This window comes from Dermochelys coriacea, chromosome 6 (assembly GCF_009764565.3).
Source record: "Dermochelys coriacea isolate rDerCor1 chromosome 6, rDerCor1.pri.v4, whole genome shotgun sequence".
Taxonomy (NCBI): Eukaryota; Metazoa; Chordata; order Testudines; family Dermochelyidae; genus Dermochelys; species Dermochelys coriacea.
In genome coordinates, this window is record NC_050073.1 from 55,769,255 (window position 1) to 55,783,847 (window position 14,593).

Sequence of the window (14,593 nt, forward strand, 5' to 3'; positions counted from 1 at the left end):
TTACTTCTGTTGTTTGAGGTGCATGGCAGTCCCATTGGTGGCATTGTGTCTGCTTGCTCCCTCCCCTCCAGACTACCCATGATCTAAGGCAGTGGTTTTCAAATCATGGGTCGTGATCCAGAACTGGGTTGCAGAATGGTAGGGACTGGGTTGCAGTGGCTCTGGTCTGCACCGCTGACAGGGCCATTAAAAGTCCCGTTGGCGGTGCTGCCTGGCTAAGGCAGGCTAGTCCCTACCTGTTCCGACACCATGCTGCGCCCTAGAAGTGGCCAGAACCAGGTCGGGCTCCTAGGCAGGGGGACACGGGGCTCCATGCACTGCCCCCATCTCAAGCACTGGCTCCGCACTCCCATTGGGAGCTGGGGGTGGGGGAGGCGGTTCCTGCAGGCGAGAGCCACACAGAGCCGCTTACGTACCTCTGCCTAGGAGCCGAGGCTGCTGCTGGCCGCTGTGTACCTCTGCCTAGGAGCCGAGGCTGCTGCTGGCCGCTTCCGGGGCGCAATGCGGTCCATGGCGCCAGGACAGACAGGCAGCCTGCCTCTGCACCCCCACTGCACCACTGACTGGGAGCCACCCAAGGTAAGCCCACACCCCAGCCCCATGCCCTGATCCTTTGCCCCAGCCCTGAGCCCCCCTGCAAACTTGGAGCCCCTTCCTGCATCCCAAACCCTTCCTCCCAGCCCCACCCAGAGCCTGCACCCCACCCCAGAGCCCTGACTCCCTCCCACACCCCAACCCCCTGCCACAGCCCTGAGCCCCTCTCCAAACCCCTCATCTCCGGCCCCACCCCCCTGTCCCAGCCCAGAGCCCTCACCCCTGAGCCCTCCCACACACCAAACCCCTCATCCCCAGCTCTGGTGGGTTGCGGACATCAACAGTTTTCTACAACTGGGTCACCAGAAAAAAAGTTTGAAAACCATAGATCCAAAGGGCCATTTGGGAGGACATCTTTGGGTTTGGACCTTTCAGAGAGGGTGTTACTGGTTTGTGTTCATCCTCCTCAGTCTCTCTCTGTTCTGTCCCATCCCAGGCCCTGCCAAGGCCTTGGGGGATTCTGCTTTTAGTGATTCTTCAGCTTCTATGAAGTGCTACATTAGCTGCACTGCATCTGACAATTTCCAAGGGGAGTGCCGTAATACCCACCCTCTGCCTTTTATGGATGCTGTCTTTATAAGTTCAGCCACAATTGCCTTGGCACTTGGTCCCCTGATTGTTCTTCCAAGTGGAGCTACTTCAAGTAGTGTTTCCTCAAGTGCTGTGCTACAATTTGGGGTCTGGCCCTCCCAGATCTAAAACATTGGTAACGGGTTTCTTCTGAAATGTGCAAATAGTCCAAAATGGCAGACTTTACCTATTTATAGTTCTTAGAACAGGCTAAGTTCAGGTTACTGTAGGGTACCTCTGCTGACCCGTGGAATATGGGGCCAAATTTCAGGGCCACTAGGATGCTAGTGTCACCCTCTCAAATGTAACTGAAAGGCCTCAGAATCATCGTCCAGCCCCATCTTGGTTAGCTTCACAGGTACTAGCGGGGAAAATGCCCCTGTGTAGAAGCGTGACCTGCTGGGACTCCCTGAGGGCTTAGGGCAAGCACTATCTGTTGTATCATTTCTTTTTGAAACTCCTGCTCCTGGGCCATCAGTTCCCTCAACAGCTCTTGCTGTTGGGTGGTCTGAACTTGCTGTTGAGCGGTTCACTGCTACAGCAATTGCTTCTGGAACTGCTGTTGCTGAGTCCCTTGCTGTTGCTGCATCTCCGCTAGCCACTTATACCTCTGCTCTGGTTCCATCTTGTTCAGAGCTGCTGAGCTCTGTTTCCCTTTATGATTTTTTTTTTTAAATCCTTGTATCAGGCGTAATTATACCCACATTCTCTGCTGCTTGTAGTAGGTTGGGAGCTTCCCTGAGACCCTACCAGACCACGATTTTGAGTTGTTTGATTTCCTTACCCCATTTGTAGCACACACAGAGTTGTCTGGGGAAAAAAAACCTAACAAAAAGTTACTTTTCTCTCTCCTTCCCCGGGGTGGGGGTTTTGGGGGAATCAGAAGTAGGGGAGGGGGGGAAAAAGGACAAAGGTGGTCTCTCTCTTAGGCAGTCATTTTGGTCACGCCTTTGGGTTAGATTTATCAGCAGGTATAGTGTCTTGAATCAGGATTAGGGTCTGCTGCTCTCCTTTTGGGTCACCCTGCTTTATACCTGGTCTGTGAAGTCTCAGGGACAACAGCAACTATCTTCCTCTTTGCTGATTTGTCCCTGTCACCAGCAGTCTTCTTCCTGTTGGTCACCTCTTCCTGTGGCAGGCTTTTTCTTTTTGAATCTACCCCCCCCCCCCCCCCCCATAGGCAGAGTGAGCTTTACAGGTGCTCGTAATTAGTGCTGGCTGAGCCCAGAAGAGCTTGTTAGCCTCCCATCTACTCGAGTGATGATGTGCCCCCTCATACTTACCCGTCTTCCAACCTTTCTAGGTTGGGCTCATTGGGGCAGGGAATTTCTATGCCCCATGTGCAACTTGTGGGGATCCTAGAGAATCTGTTACCTGCCCTGTTTTGGCCCCTCTCTAGGAAAGAGCACTGAATTTCCAGCTTAAGGACCATTGTGTCATGAGAGATGTGACTTGCTAAACAAGTGGTGTGACCAATCCAAATGGCCTGGTACCTAAGTGAGGTGAGAAGCTATCAATCAGTGACCATCTTTTTACTGTTTGAACAGATCTTCTCTGCTCTGCTCACTGCCCTCTTGTGATTTGTCTTCTTGCAGGCCCAGTCCCTGACTTGCAACTAGGGTGACCAGACAGCAAGTGTGAAAAATTGGGACGGGAGTGCGGGTAATAGGAGCCTATATAAGAAAAAGCCCCAAATGTCAGGACTGTCCCTATAAAATCTGGACATCTGGTCACCCTACTTGCAACTGCCCTATCTGGAGGGTAGCACTATGACATCAGAAAGAACTTGGTGGATATACAAACAGCTAAATTATTGTTTGTTTGCATCCAGAAGTTTTTAGTTTAAATATCTTATGCTAATTGTCCTAACTTTGTATAAAAGCTTCTTTTTAATTTTTGATGACTGCATATCTCTAGTGTTTGGCCCTGAGAAAATAGGCCTCATTTTTTATAGCATCAGAACTCCAGCCAGCTTGCTGCATAGACAAATTGGATATAAAAATCCCCAGCACACAACTCAGGCTGAGAATGTTTCCTCTTCAAAAACAAAAGTTACTAAGATGTTACAACTGAAAATTTAAACTCTTTGCACTTGGAAAATTCTCAGATAATCCAGTTCAGGGCAACACAACTTCTTGGTGTTCACTTTCTTCCATACAGATTGTACCAACAGATTTTTAGCTGAGATTTGAAGATAAAAGGTGAGTTGATGAGGCAAAGATAAGTAATTAGTAAACTGCTTCAGATGTAAGGAACTACACAGGAGAATGCTCTTGCACCTGTAACAGCACAGCTGTATGAGGAACAGAAGAGAGAGGCTGAAAAAACATGGAAGGAAGTAATAGAAGGAGATAGACCCCTATGATGAGGTTGACTGGAGTAAACCCTTAGAGATTATTTAAAACAATATAAATTTTAAACTGGATCCTGTCATGATGGGGAAGCTGGTGGAGTTGTCTGAGGGTGTGGGTGATGGGATTTGTACCTGAGAAAATGGGCAGCAGCATTCTGCATGTGCTGGAGTATGGAGAGTAGAGGGAATGATTACAAAAAAGGGAGTTGCTCTAAACAAAGTGAGAGTACCTTTTTAAACCTTATTTTTAGTGTTTAAACTGAAATCACAGTTAAGAGTTAATCCTGTGAATCCGTCTGTGAGTCGCGTGCTGCAAAGAGAGTCGTTTGATTCTGTTCTCCCACATTAGTGTATCACCAATACTTTCTTCCATGAAACAGTCTTTTTGTGGTAGGAGAGAGCAGATTCAAATATTTATTTAGAGACCTCACTCTTCTCCTGTGATCTCTCCACTAGTTCCTAATCTACTTCTGAGGCCAATTCAAGACTTGGGTCTTCTCTTCAAAGCCATCAATGGGTGGGGACCCAGCTATATCAGCAACCACATCTCTGTCCATGAAGACAGCTGAGCTCCTCTGGGACAAATGCTCTTCTGGTTGCAACTGGCTGTCACACCTGGCTTGCCCCCTCTGCACTCTGACCACTCCTGAAAGAGTCTCATGCTTGTGTTAATGCATAGCCATTTGGGACAGTAGCATTAGGTGAAACTAAAAAGGACCATTCCTGGTGGGTGTTTGGGGAAGCTTTGAAGAAGCAGCTGTGTGTCTGGGTGAGTGATGGACGCTTTGTCAGCTGAGAGTGTATGTTTTCAGTTTTTAGTGAATGCTAATGATCTCTGATGATTGTGTTGCATCCCTTGGTGGGGAAAGCCCTTTTGATGAAAGGGTTTGGTGCCTGTGGCAGATATTAAGGTGTCATGTAGCACAGGGGCCTTCAAGTGCCAGGAGGTAGATTTTTAATTGCCAGCTCCTGGCTAAAGCTTGTTTGTAGTGTGGGCAGTGCTGAGAGCTTTTGTTTATGAGCCGAGAGAAGGGGAGGGCTGCAGCTGCTATATAAATAGCTCTGACAGGCTGGGATCTAGGGAAAAGAGATTGGGTTGCTATGGAGATTGATCTGAATCAGATTACCTGCGGCTCTTGTTCTCCAGCCTGTGCTTGTGTAGGGCTGTGTGGCTTTGCATGTGCTGGGGAGCATGCCTCGATCAAGAACTCGACTGAAGGGATAGGACAGAGGAAGGAAACAACTCAGTGGCCAGTATGTGGCAAGATGGTGAAACCAGTCACTAGAGCAACCAAGAGCCTTAATCATTCTGGGCTCAGCCCTGTGAGGCAGCAACAACATCCCTTCTGTGGGGTGCATACCATCTGTTTGCATGTGTATGATTCTGTTTCTGGTAGTGTGTGTGGGGGTTAGGATGAACCTAGCTGTCTCTGCTCACTAATGACATGGTGGCAGCTAACCTTAGAGAAACAGGTTTCAGAGTAGCAGCCGTGTTAGTCTGTATTCGCAAAAAGAAAAGGAGTACTTGTGGCACCTTAGAGACTAACAAATTTATTAGAGCATAAGCTTTCGTGAGCTACAGCTCACTTCATCGGATGAAGTGAGCTGTAGCTCACGAAAGCTTATGCTCTAATAAATTTGTTAGTCTCTAAGGTGCCACAAGTACTCCTTTTCTTAGAGAAACAGTGACTCATAGGTGCCAGGGCCAGAAGGGACATTATGATGATCTGATCTGACCTCCAGTATAACACAGGCCATAGAACTTTCCCAAAATAATTCCTGGAGCATAGGTTTTAGAAAAACATCCACTCTTGATTTAAACATTGTCAGTGATGAAGAATCCACCATGACCCTTGGTAAATTGTAGCAGTGGTTAATTATCCTCACTGTTAAAAATTTACGTGGATTAGAGAACTGACTTCTGAGTCTACAGGGTGTTTGTAAACCAGCTTGGTGATGGTTTTGGGGTCAGGGGAGAGAATATCTTTATGTATTAAAGATGCCCTTTTTGCGGAGGATGTCCGTGGCTTGCTTACTGAGTCTTCCTAACTGGACTGCTCTCCAGGATGATTTCAGTGAGCTGCTCTTGTTACTGATGAACACCATCTCACATATCATTCTCTAAATCATTTTAATTTGAGTTCCACTGTTAATCTGCTCCCTCTCCACTGCCTTCTGGTTAGGTGGAAGGTTCAAGTAGTCAGAATGTGCCTTCTGCCCTGTCAATAAGGAAGTTTTCCTTCTTTAGGAGATGCTTGTGCTCCAGGCTCGATGTTGTTAGATTCTTTTTGCTATTGTATGTCTTTCATGGGGTTTTGTCTTCCTTAGTACTGTGCCTGCTATGGTCCAGCTGCACTAGACAAATGTGTTGCCACTGTCTACGTCAGGCATGCCTGCAGTGCTTCTACAGTGTATCCTGTCCACATACAGACCTGCACCCCGGTACTGGTATCTTTGTTAGGAGTACATATCCTTTTCCTGCATTGTTGCCCTGAAAGGGTGGAGGGCAACACCAAGTTGAAGCAGTTAAACTGGTGCAGCAAATCCTTCCAACTCTGCCTTCAGTGACTATCTTACATTCTGCTGGCTTCCCAAACTGACCCTAGAGCACCCAAGGCTTATATTGGGTTGTTCTCAGCTCAGCTGCAGAACAGTGACATAAAACGGAACTATCAGTTCCATGTACTTATTTGTTAATATTGCAGTAGTACCAGATGCCCCAAATGGATTTGGGACCCTATCTTATTGGGCATTTTTAAAATACAAAACTTCTATTAGACAGACTAGTAAATGTTAGTACAAATGTTGTATGTAGCCAGAATTGAAAACTCTCACATGAGAAATGGTAGTTTGTCTTCTGCTTCTGTTAGAGATCATTGCAAACAAATGCCACGTCAGTCAGACCAATAACTGCACGAAATGTACTGACCTGCTTTAAAACTACATCCTCAGATGGGAGTTGCTGGAAAGAGAAAACAGAACTTTGATGAAATGATACTAAAATTACAAACACATTCATTGGGCAAAGCTACTCCACACTGAATGAATGTTACATCTCTCATACCTTCTTCCTCCCCCTTTGAATTATGTAGGGATCACTACCACACACGTGCAACTAGCTAACATACTTGCTCCTGTTGACTGTAGCATGGGAGATACCTGTCTCAGGATGTTCAAGGGGTGAAACATGAGAGACAAGGAACCTTAGTTCAGTTGAAAATTAGGGATCAAAGCTGCAGGCCCTGCTTGATCAAATTCTTATTGAAGTGATATGGCCTATATCCCAGCTGTGGGATCAGTTCATAATATACAAATAAGAAAACATACAAACACACAAAATGACACATACAACAGTGATCAGGGTGCAGGGGGATTCACCCTGATCAAAGAGATTGCTGGCTCAGTTGTCTGTGGCCAAGATGTTTACAATATCGCCAACTCTTGTGATTTTTGGGATGGTTTTCACCTGTTTTATGAAAACATGATGAAAGGCTGCAAACTCATGAATATTCTTATTTAAAGTGGTCACTGGCCACTATTACTGTCGGGCTGAAGCCAGCAAGATTGCCACCATTTCCCTGTGGTCTATCTATTAAGGACAGTCTCACTTCCACATGTAAAGTTGGCCACTATCTCACTGTTTTCAGTTAAATTGAAGCCATGCCCATAGGTAAAATGGCTGCCACTCTATGATTCAAGGAGCTAGCCAGGACAGAGAAACTGTGGAGGAGGAGCAGCAGAGACACTGAAAGGCTGATAGAAAGAAAGAGGGGAAAACAGGATTAAAGGTTTGCTAGGGAATGAGGTCTAGGGGATTTTCGATTGCAGGAAGGAGGGTGATGGGCGTTGCGGAGGGCAGTGATGGGGTTGGATCTGGAGGGGATACAATGGCAATTCCTCCAGCCTGTGGGTGGAGATGGAGAAGGGAAGTCCCTCGAAGTAGCCAAGGGGACAGTGTTGCCAACTCTAGTGAATTGGAAAAAAAAATAAACTGTGAGGTGGCAAAGTTTGCAGACAATACAAAATCACTCAAGATAGTTAAGTCCAAGCCAGACTATGAAGAGTTACAAAGGGATCTCTCAAAGATGAGTGACTGGGCAACAAAATGGAAAATGAAATTCAAAGTGCACGTTGGAAAACTTAATCCCAACACTATATACAAAATGATGGGATCTAAATTAGCTGCTTTTGCTAAAGAGAGAGATCTTTGCATCATTGTGGATAGTTCTCTGAAAACATCTGCTCAACATGCAGCAGTCACCAAAAATCGAACAGAATGTTAGGAACCATTAGGAAAGGGATGGGCAATAAGACAGTAAATATCATCATGTCGGTATGTAAATCCATAGCATTCCCAGACCTTGAAAACTGCATGTTCTGGTCACCTCATCTCAAAAGATGATGTATTAGAATTGGAAAAGGTACAGAGAAGGGCAACAAAAATGATTGAGGGTATGGAACAGTTTCCATATGAGGAGAGATTAAAAAGACTGGGACTGTTCAGCTTGGAAAAGAGACAATTTGGGGTTGGGGGATATGATAGAGGTCTATAAAATCATGAACAGGAGAAAGTGAATAAGAAAGTGTTATTTACCCTTCCATGTAACACAAGAACCAGCGTGTCACCCAGTGAAATTAATAGGCAGCAGGTTTATAACAAACAAAAGAAAGTATTTCTACACACAACACACAATCAACCTGTGGAACTTGTTGCCAAGGCATTTTGTGAAGGCCAAAAGTATAACTAGATAAGTTCATGGAGGATAGGTCCATGAATGGCTATTAGCGAAGATGGTGACGGATGCAATCCAATGCTCTGGGTTTCCCTAGGTCTCTGGGTGCCAGAAGCTGGGACTGGACAACATGGGATGGATCACTTGATAATTACTCTTTTCTATTCATTCCCTTTGAAGCACCTGGCATTGGCCACTGTTGGAAGACTGAATACTGGTCTAGATGGACCATTGATCTACCCAGCATGGCTGTTCTTATGTTCTTGTGGGTTGATCGTGAGTCACAGGATTTTGATGTCTGCCGGAGGAGCTGTTGTAATAACAAAGAAGCGCTTCTGATCCTGTGGTTTTTTTTTCAGGACTGGGCACATGGATAGAGCTCTGTGCAAGAACCTCGGAGCAGAGGATACAGACCTGCCTTGCCACTGAGCCCTGCCTTCATGTATGGCTCTAGAGCAGAGAGAGGATCCTGTGGCAGCAGGAGGTAGGGGAGTGGGGAGTCGGGGAAGTAGTGCTGCTGGATGCCAGATAGAGAAGACCAGAGCAGCATCCACCATCCGAAAGACAACGATTCCCCAAGGTCTCAGAGGACATTTTTTTCCATGGATAACGGATTTATTCTGGTTGTGACTATCAATGTGTCTCAGGGGTTTTAATACATAAATTAGGAGGAACATGAGCCCTACCTGGAGAGAAAATCAACTTTTCCTGTCTTGGGCAGCATACTTTGTTCCACCCATCTATGAGGAGATGAACACCACGACTGACACTGCAGAGGTTGAATTAATCAGAATGGAAACTGCACCCAGAAGTATCCTCACACATTGTAAGTCAACTTGATGGGCTGGCGATTGTTGTGTTTTTTTTTTTTTTTTTTTGCATCTGGAAACAACAGTAAAGTGCACTGCGGCCTCTCTCTATGTCAGGACCTTGGAAGTGAGGTGGTGAATAACTTCTTGCAAAGTCAAGCATTGTCTCTGCCAAATCCTTCCCACCTTTTTCACAGCTCCCTGCAGTGATGCAAAAGATAGGAATGAAAGGGCAGGAGTACTTCTGTTTGTCATTTTGGCTATGGGTCTCAAGGCTGATTTAACTTAATATTGGACTTTCCAAGGTCTCTACCTCACAGAGGAGGTATTGGGCTATTGCAAAACCACTCCTCTATCCTGGACCAGACAGATTCAAAATGGATACTTGGATGAAGTGATTATCATTCTCATGGACCTTAAAAGCAGTTCACAAATAGAATTTATTGTACTGGCTGGTGAAAGTCCATAGTTTAACTACCATGTTAAAACAAGTGAAACATAGCCCTGAGTTCCTCCAGCAGGGCCTCAATGTGGGTGTATAAGAGTGTCCAAACAAAAAAAGGACAAGTCTCTGTAGTATAATATTTATACCATGTCCAAGAAAAGGAAGTTTTGTACAAATCCCACATCGAATGCTTTCTTAGGGCAATGGCCCTTATTCCAGCCCCGGCAAATGTCATAGAACATGACTTTGGAACCTCATTTTTGTCCTTACAGTGCTAGCCAGATAGAACCCTTGTAGGAGGTGTCATTATACTGCCTATCCATGAAAGCAGACATCCAAATAGCTACTATCTCTAATCAGACAGATTTTATAAATTGGGAGCTTTCTCTGGTGACACCCAGTATTATACTTTTGATTCGGACAACTATCCCTAACAGTCATAGCGTTCATTCCCAAGTCCATTCTGTTCTATATAGGTTTTTATACCATGCCCATTATCGTAGTGTCAGTGTGCCTTCCATTAGCACAATATTCAATGTGACTACATGTCTGTCACGTTTTTTATGTGCTCATCCTCTCCTCTCAGAGAGAGGTTGTGCAGTGGGATGGTTTCCCCCTATATGTACCTGATGCTATCTATTTATGTTAGAGAAGGCAGGTCAAAGAAATCTGCCTTGCACTTAGAGCAGAAAGTGGTGAGTATTGTGATGCTCCTTTGTTCCTCAGGATATGCATTTCCCAGACTTGGACTATCTCTGGAGAAAATTCAATCTCCTGAACGGATAAGCTTTACTTTTTATTGTTGAGAGTTCCATTGTGCCAGAGAAGTGTAGTGGTCAACCATGGCCTTTTTGTCCTGGATCTTTAGATGGTCTCTTAAATAACCTGGGCTCAGACCATGGAGCACTTTGAAGATAAGGACTAAAACTTTGAACTTAATTTGAAATTTTATGGGAAGCCAGTGTAGAGAGTAAATTCAAAAAATATTTTTTACAACCACTGACAATCTCAAGACAGAGAAGACATGTCTCCTGTATTGAGATTTACTAGATGACTATATATCCTCCTAGATATAAATTCACCAAATCCTATGTATTGGAATTCCAGTCTTGTAGATGATGCCATTATTGACACAAGTTTTGTCAATGTCTTAGTACCAAGGAGAAGATAGAGAATATATAATATACTTCATTTTATGATCCTTTTTCTCACCCTTGAGCCACACTTCTTTGAAAACCCATTTATAACAGATTTGTGGACTTTAGCACAGTGAGGAATAGAAATATTTACCTGTGCTTAACAGAAATTTTTCTTTCTTTGAATGATAAGAGTCACAGATCTGGCCCACCCTGGAGATAAATGGAACATTCAGAATAGAAATAGTAATTGACATCCAAAGACCTGAGTTTGTTTCGTTAAGAGGAATTTCCCATGCTCTGCCTTAGCATAAATTGTTGTGCTTTTCTCTCAAAATGTACTTAGAACAATGTGTAATTTAGGAAAGTGGAATTGAATTATCCTGGATCTAGAAGTTATCTCAACTGGAGAGGACTTCAGGCATTGGGGCATTCCCCTGCTGTCAGTAACTGGCAGGTCTGGTTCTGCTCCCGAACTGTAAGCAGACTGAAGTATCCATGGTAATGGATCTGTGGACCTTATTTACTAGAAGAAAACTTTTTTTTTTTTTAGATAAACACAGATAAATTTTCCTATTGTGTATTATAAATCAAAATAAATAATAAATGCATACCATTCTTCCTGACTGAAACAGTCAGGGAGGGGTATGTGTGCAGATGATGGATAGGGATAAACCACTGGAACTTTTAGGAGAACCCAGTGTAATATTCTATGTTGGATATCTCGGAACAGGAGAAAAATACTCTTTGATTCCCTCCCCCTACCTCACATACCCACTTCGTGTGAATGAGTATATTTTTTGTTGTAATTAGGTGCATAGATAGCTTCTTATTTTTCAGAAGAACCTAAAACTCCAGAATATGGTGCAGATCTTTCTGCCAGGAGCTATGCTATAATCTAGGTGAATGTCTACACTGGAATAGAAGACCTGTGGCATGGCTGCAGCTGGCCTGTGTCAGTTGACTCTGACTCACAGGGCTTGGGCTGCGGGGCTAAAAATTGCTGTGTAGATGTTTGGGCTCGTGCTGGAACCTGAGCTCTGGGAGACTGCAATGGGGGAAGGTCTTGGAGAGTGTCTTATTTCCTGTATCCAAAGACCGTCCTCAGAAAAAGTATGCCAGTGTTAAGCATGCGGGACAGAGCAGTCCCTCAGCGTCAGACTTGCTGCTTTCTTGGAGCCAAGAACTCCTAGTTCAGGTCCAAGAGGCCTGAAAAGGAGAGGAAAAAGGAGAAGATTCAGGTCAGGATCTGTTGACTTCCCCAAGTCTCAGTGTCTTTAGGTCGGAACAAGTCGGCCAGATCTGGGGCTTGGAGGAAGAACAGCAAAACCTCTCCAGTAGGCTTCATTCTGTCTCCAACAAAAAGCACCAAGCTTCTATTTTAAAAGAGAACTTAGTAGTTAAGCATTCTCCTTATCCTCATCTACAGAGAAGAATGACCTCTCAGACTTCAACCTTGAACAGAAGGAGAGACACACCAGAGAAATCTTTCCCCTCCAAACGGCTTTGTCCCCAGGCTCCTAAATGCTGTCATCTTCCTAGATATGAATAGCAGTACTCTATACATCTCTGAAGAAATGACAAATTGTAAGGAATGGGAGACAGCCAAAAAAGAGAGTGCTTTTCTCCAATTTACCAAGGAGAACCCTGCATCTCTTCCATCTGGTTATGGTGACCATTGAGAGTGTGAACAATCAACCAAATATGAGAAACCCTGAAGCAGTCACAAAATTTCTACACAGTACTTAAAGCTAAATCTGCCTGTGTCACATTTCCCAAGGTTGATGTATTCTCTGCCATCATGGCACTATTAAACTTACCATATATAATCGATCATAAGCTGGTTCATTTATAAGCCGACCACCCCAAGATGGATAAGTAAAAATGGAAAATTTTTATGACCCATTCATAAGCCGACCCTATAATTCAGGGGTTGGCAAACTTTGGCTCCCGAGCCATAAGGATAAGCCGCTGATGGGCCGAGATGCTTTTGTTTACCTCAAGCGTCTGCAGGCACGGAGATAAGCTTAAGTAAACAAAGTGTCCCGGCCCGCCAGCTGCTTACCCTGACGGGCCAGGACCAATCTTCCCTCTAATTTTTGACAGGCCGTGTGCACAAAAAATTTCTTCTGTGCAAATTTTTGTGCGCACAGTGTGTCACCGTGTGCGTGGGGTTTAGGATCTGTGTGCATGCGCACAGCTTAGAGGGAACAGTGGCCGGGATAGCAACTGGTGGGGAAATTTTGGGGAGGGGCGGAGAAATTGGGGGTTAGGGGAGTGACCATCCCCCACACGACCCCACTCCTAGTCCGGGACCCCCACACTCTCCTCATCGCTGGGGGTGGGCCAGGGGAGGATGTCTCTGGCCTGGCTGGAGCTGCTCCGGCAGGCTGGGTGGCATGGCCGCAGTGTGCTTCAGGCGGCATGGCCGCAGCCTGTTCCGGCGGGCGGGGCTGGGCAGCTGCTTCGGAGGCTGGGGGGAGAGCAGTGTGGCCAGAAGCAGAGAGACTCTGGCCCCGCCTCTTCCCTTCTGGCTCTGCTGCCTCTCCTTGCCCCCTCTGTTGGGGGGGAGGGCTGTGTCCCACCTCTCCCTTGCTATACCCGTTCATAATCCGACCCCCTTCTCTGATGCTTTCCTTTTTACTAAAAAAAAATTCGGCTTATGAACGAGTATATACGGTAATTAATTTTTTTATGTATCTATATTTTCAGTTTTCATAATGCTGCAGATTGTTTAGGTTTGAGCTGACAATTCAAATAGGGAAGTTCACACCTTTCAGAGCATTGGTTTCAGGCTGTCTGCAAACTGAGCCAGACAACATTGTATTATTTACACTTTACTCACTTTTTTGAGGTTTTCATTGAAACTGTGTGGTTTAGGAATATATTTTATATATGAAAGCTCAGATTTTGGAGAACAGTTCTACAACACTAGGTGAATTTTATGGCCATAGAATCCCAGGTGCTCTGGGATTGGTGACAAATAGCAGTGATAATTTATAAATAACAAGGCCTGCCAGACAAACTTTTTCTTTGACTGAATGATAAAATTAGTGGAGGAAGAGGCTTGAATTGTATGTGTGTGAGAGAGGGTGAGTGGGGGAGATAAATAAGAGTAATGGGATAGAATAAAGCAAAAGAGAATATAGTTTGAACACCAGGAAACACTTTTTTACTGCAAGATGCATTAAGATAGGCTTACAGAGGAAGTGGTGGGAACCCCATTGCTTGGGACTCTTTTTGAGTTATGGGTTTTTTAATCATTAAAGATTGTACCCAATACACATTGGACAAGATAATTTACATCTGCAAAGAACAGAGCTTACTACAGAGTTGTTGGTCCCATTTTACCAGTTCCAGAAAAAAAGCCTGCTGCCATATTTAGCAGGCTTCAAATCTCCTTCAATGGGCGGATTTGGCTCTGGTCTTGGTCTGGAATGATAGACATTCTCAGGGATAGGTCGGTCTGTCTGCACTTTTGTGACCCAAGGAGAAGATACTGTAGGGAACAGTCCTGCCCTGGCCTACATGTAGCATTGGGAAGATGAAACCTAAGAGGATGAGACCTAAGAGAATTTTTCCTATTGTTACCCATTTTGACCTGAACAGTTAGTCAAAATTCAGGGTTTCATGGGCTGCTTCCACTAGGAATCTGATATTTCTTTGATGCACTTCTGTTTATTTATAAAGAATGGACAAAAATGTCCTGTTTCCCTGAACACAATAGGAATAAAACAGGAGGCAGTTTCTTTTTTTCAGCGAGCACACTACCAAAAGCAAACTTTCTCTCTCTCTCTCAGGCTTTTCCCAGGGTGACATGCCACAGTGCTTCTCTGGTTTTGTCTGGGGCTTCCTTGATGCCTTGTCTGTGAGCTTTTGGGGTTTTTCTGCTGCTTCTCTCCACACATACACAAAACTCCCTCAAACAATAACAGCTCCCTGCTTTTACATTC

The 14,593-nt window shown here is 44.9% G+C and overlaps 1 protein-coding gene across 50 annotated transcripts in view; it reads left to right on the top strand.

Moving 5' to 3' along the window:
* Positions 1-14,593, top strand: part of MADD (MAP kinase activating death domain) — a 130,848-nt gene that overhangs the window by 10,958 nt on the left and 105,297 nt on the right. For 3 of the 50 annotated variants that reach the window (XM_038407643.2, XM_038407639.2, XM_038407651.2), the window contains exon 2: positions 8,610-9,076. The exons of the other annotated variants lie outside the window; for them this stretch is intronic. The gene's annotated coding sequence lies outside the window, so the exon portion shown is untranslated. The remainder of the gene's footprint in view (positions 1-8,609; positions 9,077-14,593) is intronic. 50 annotated transcript variants of the gene reach the window in all.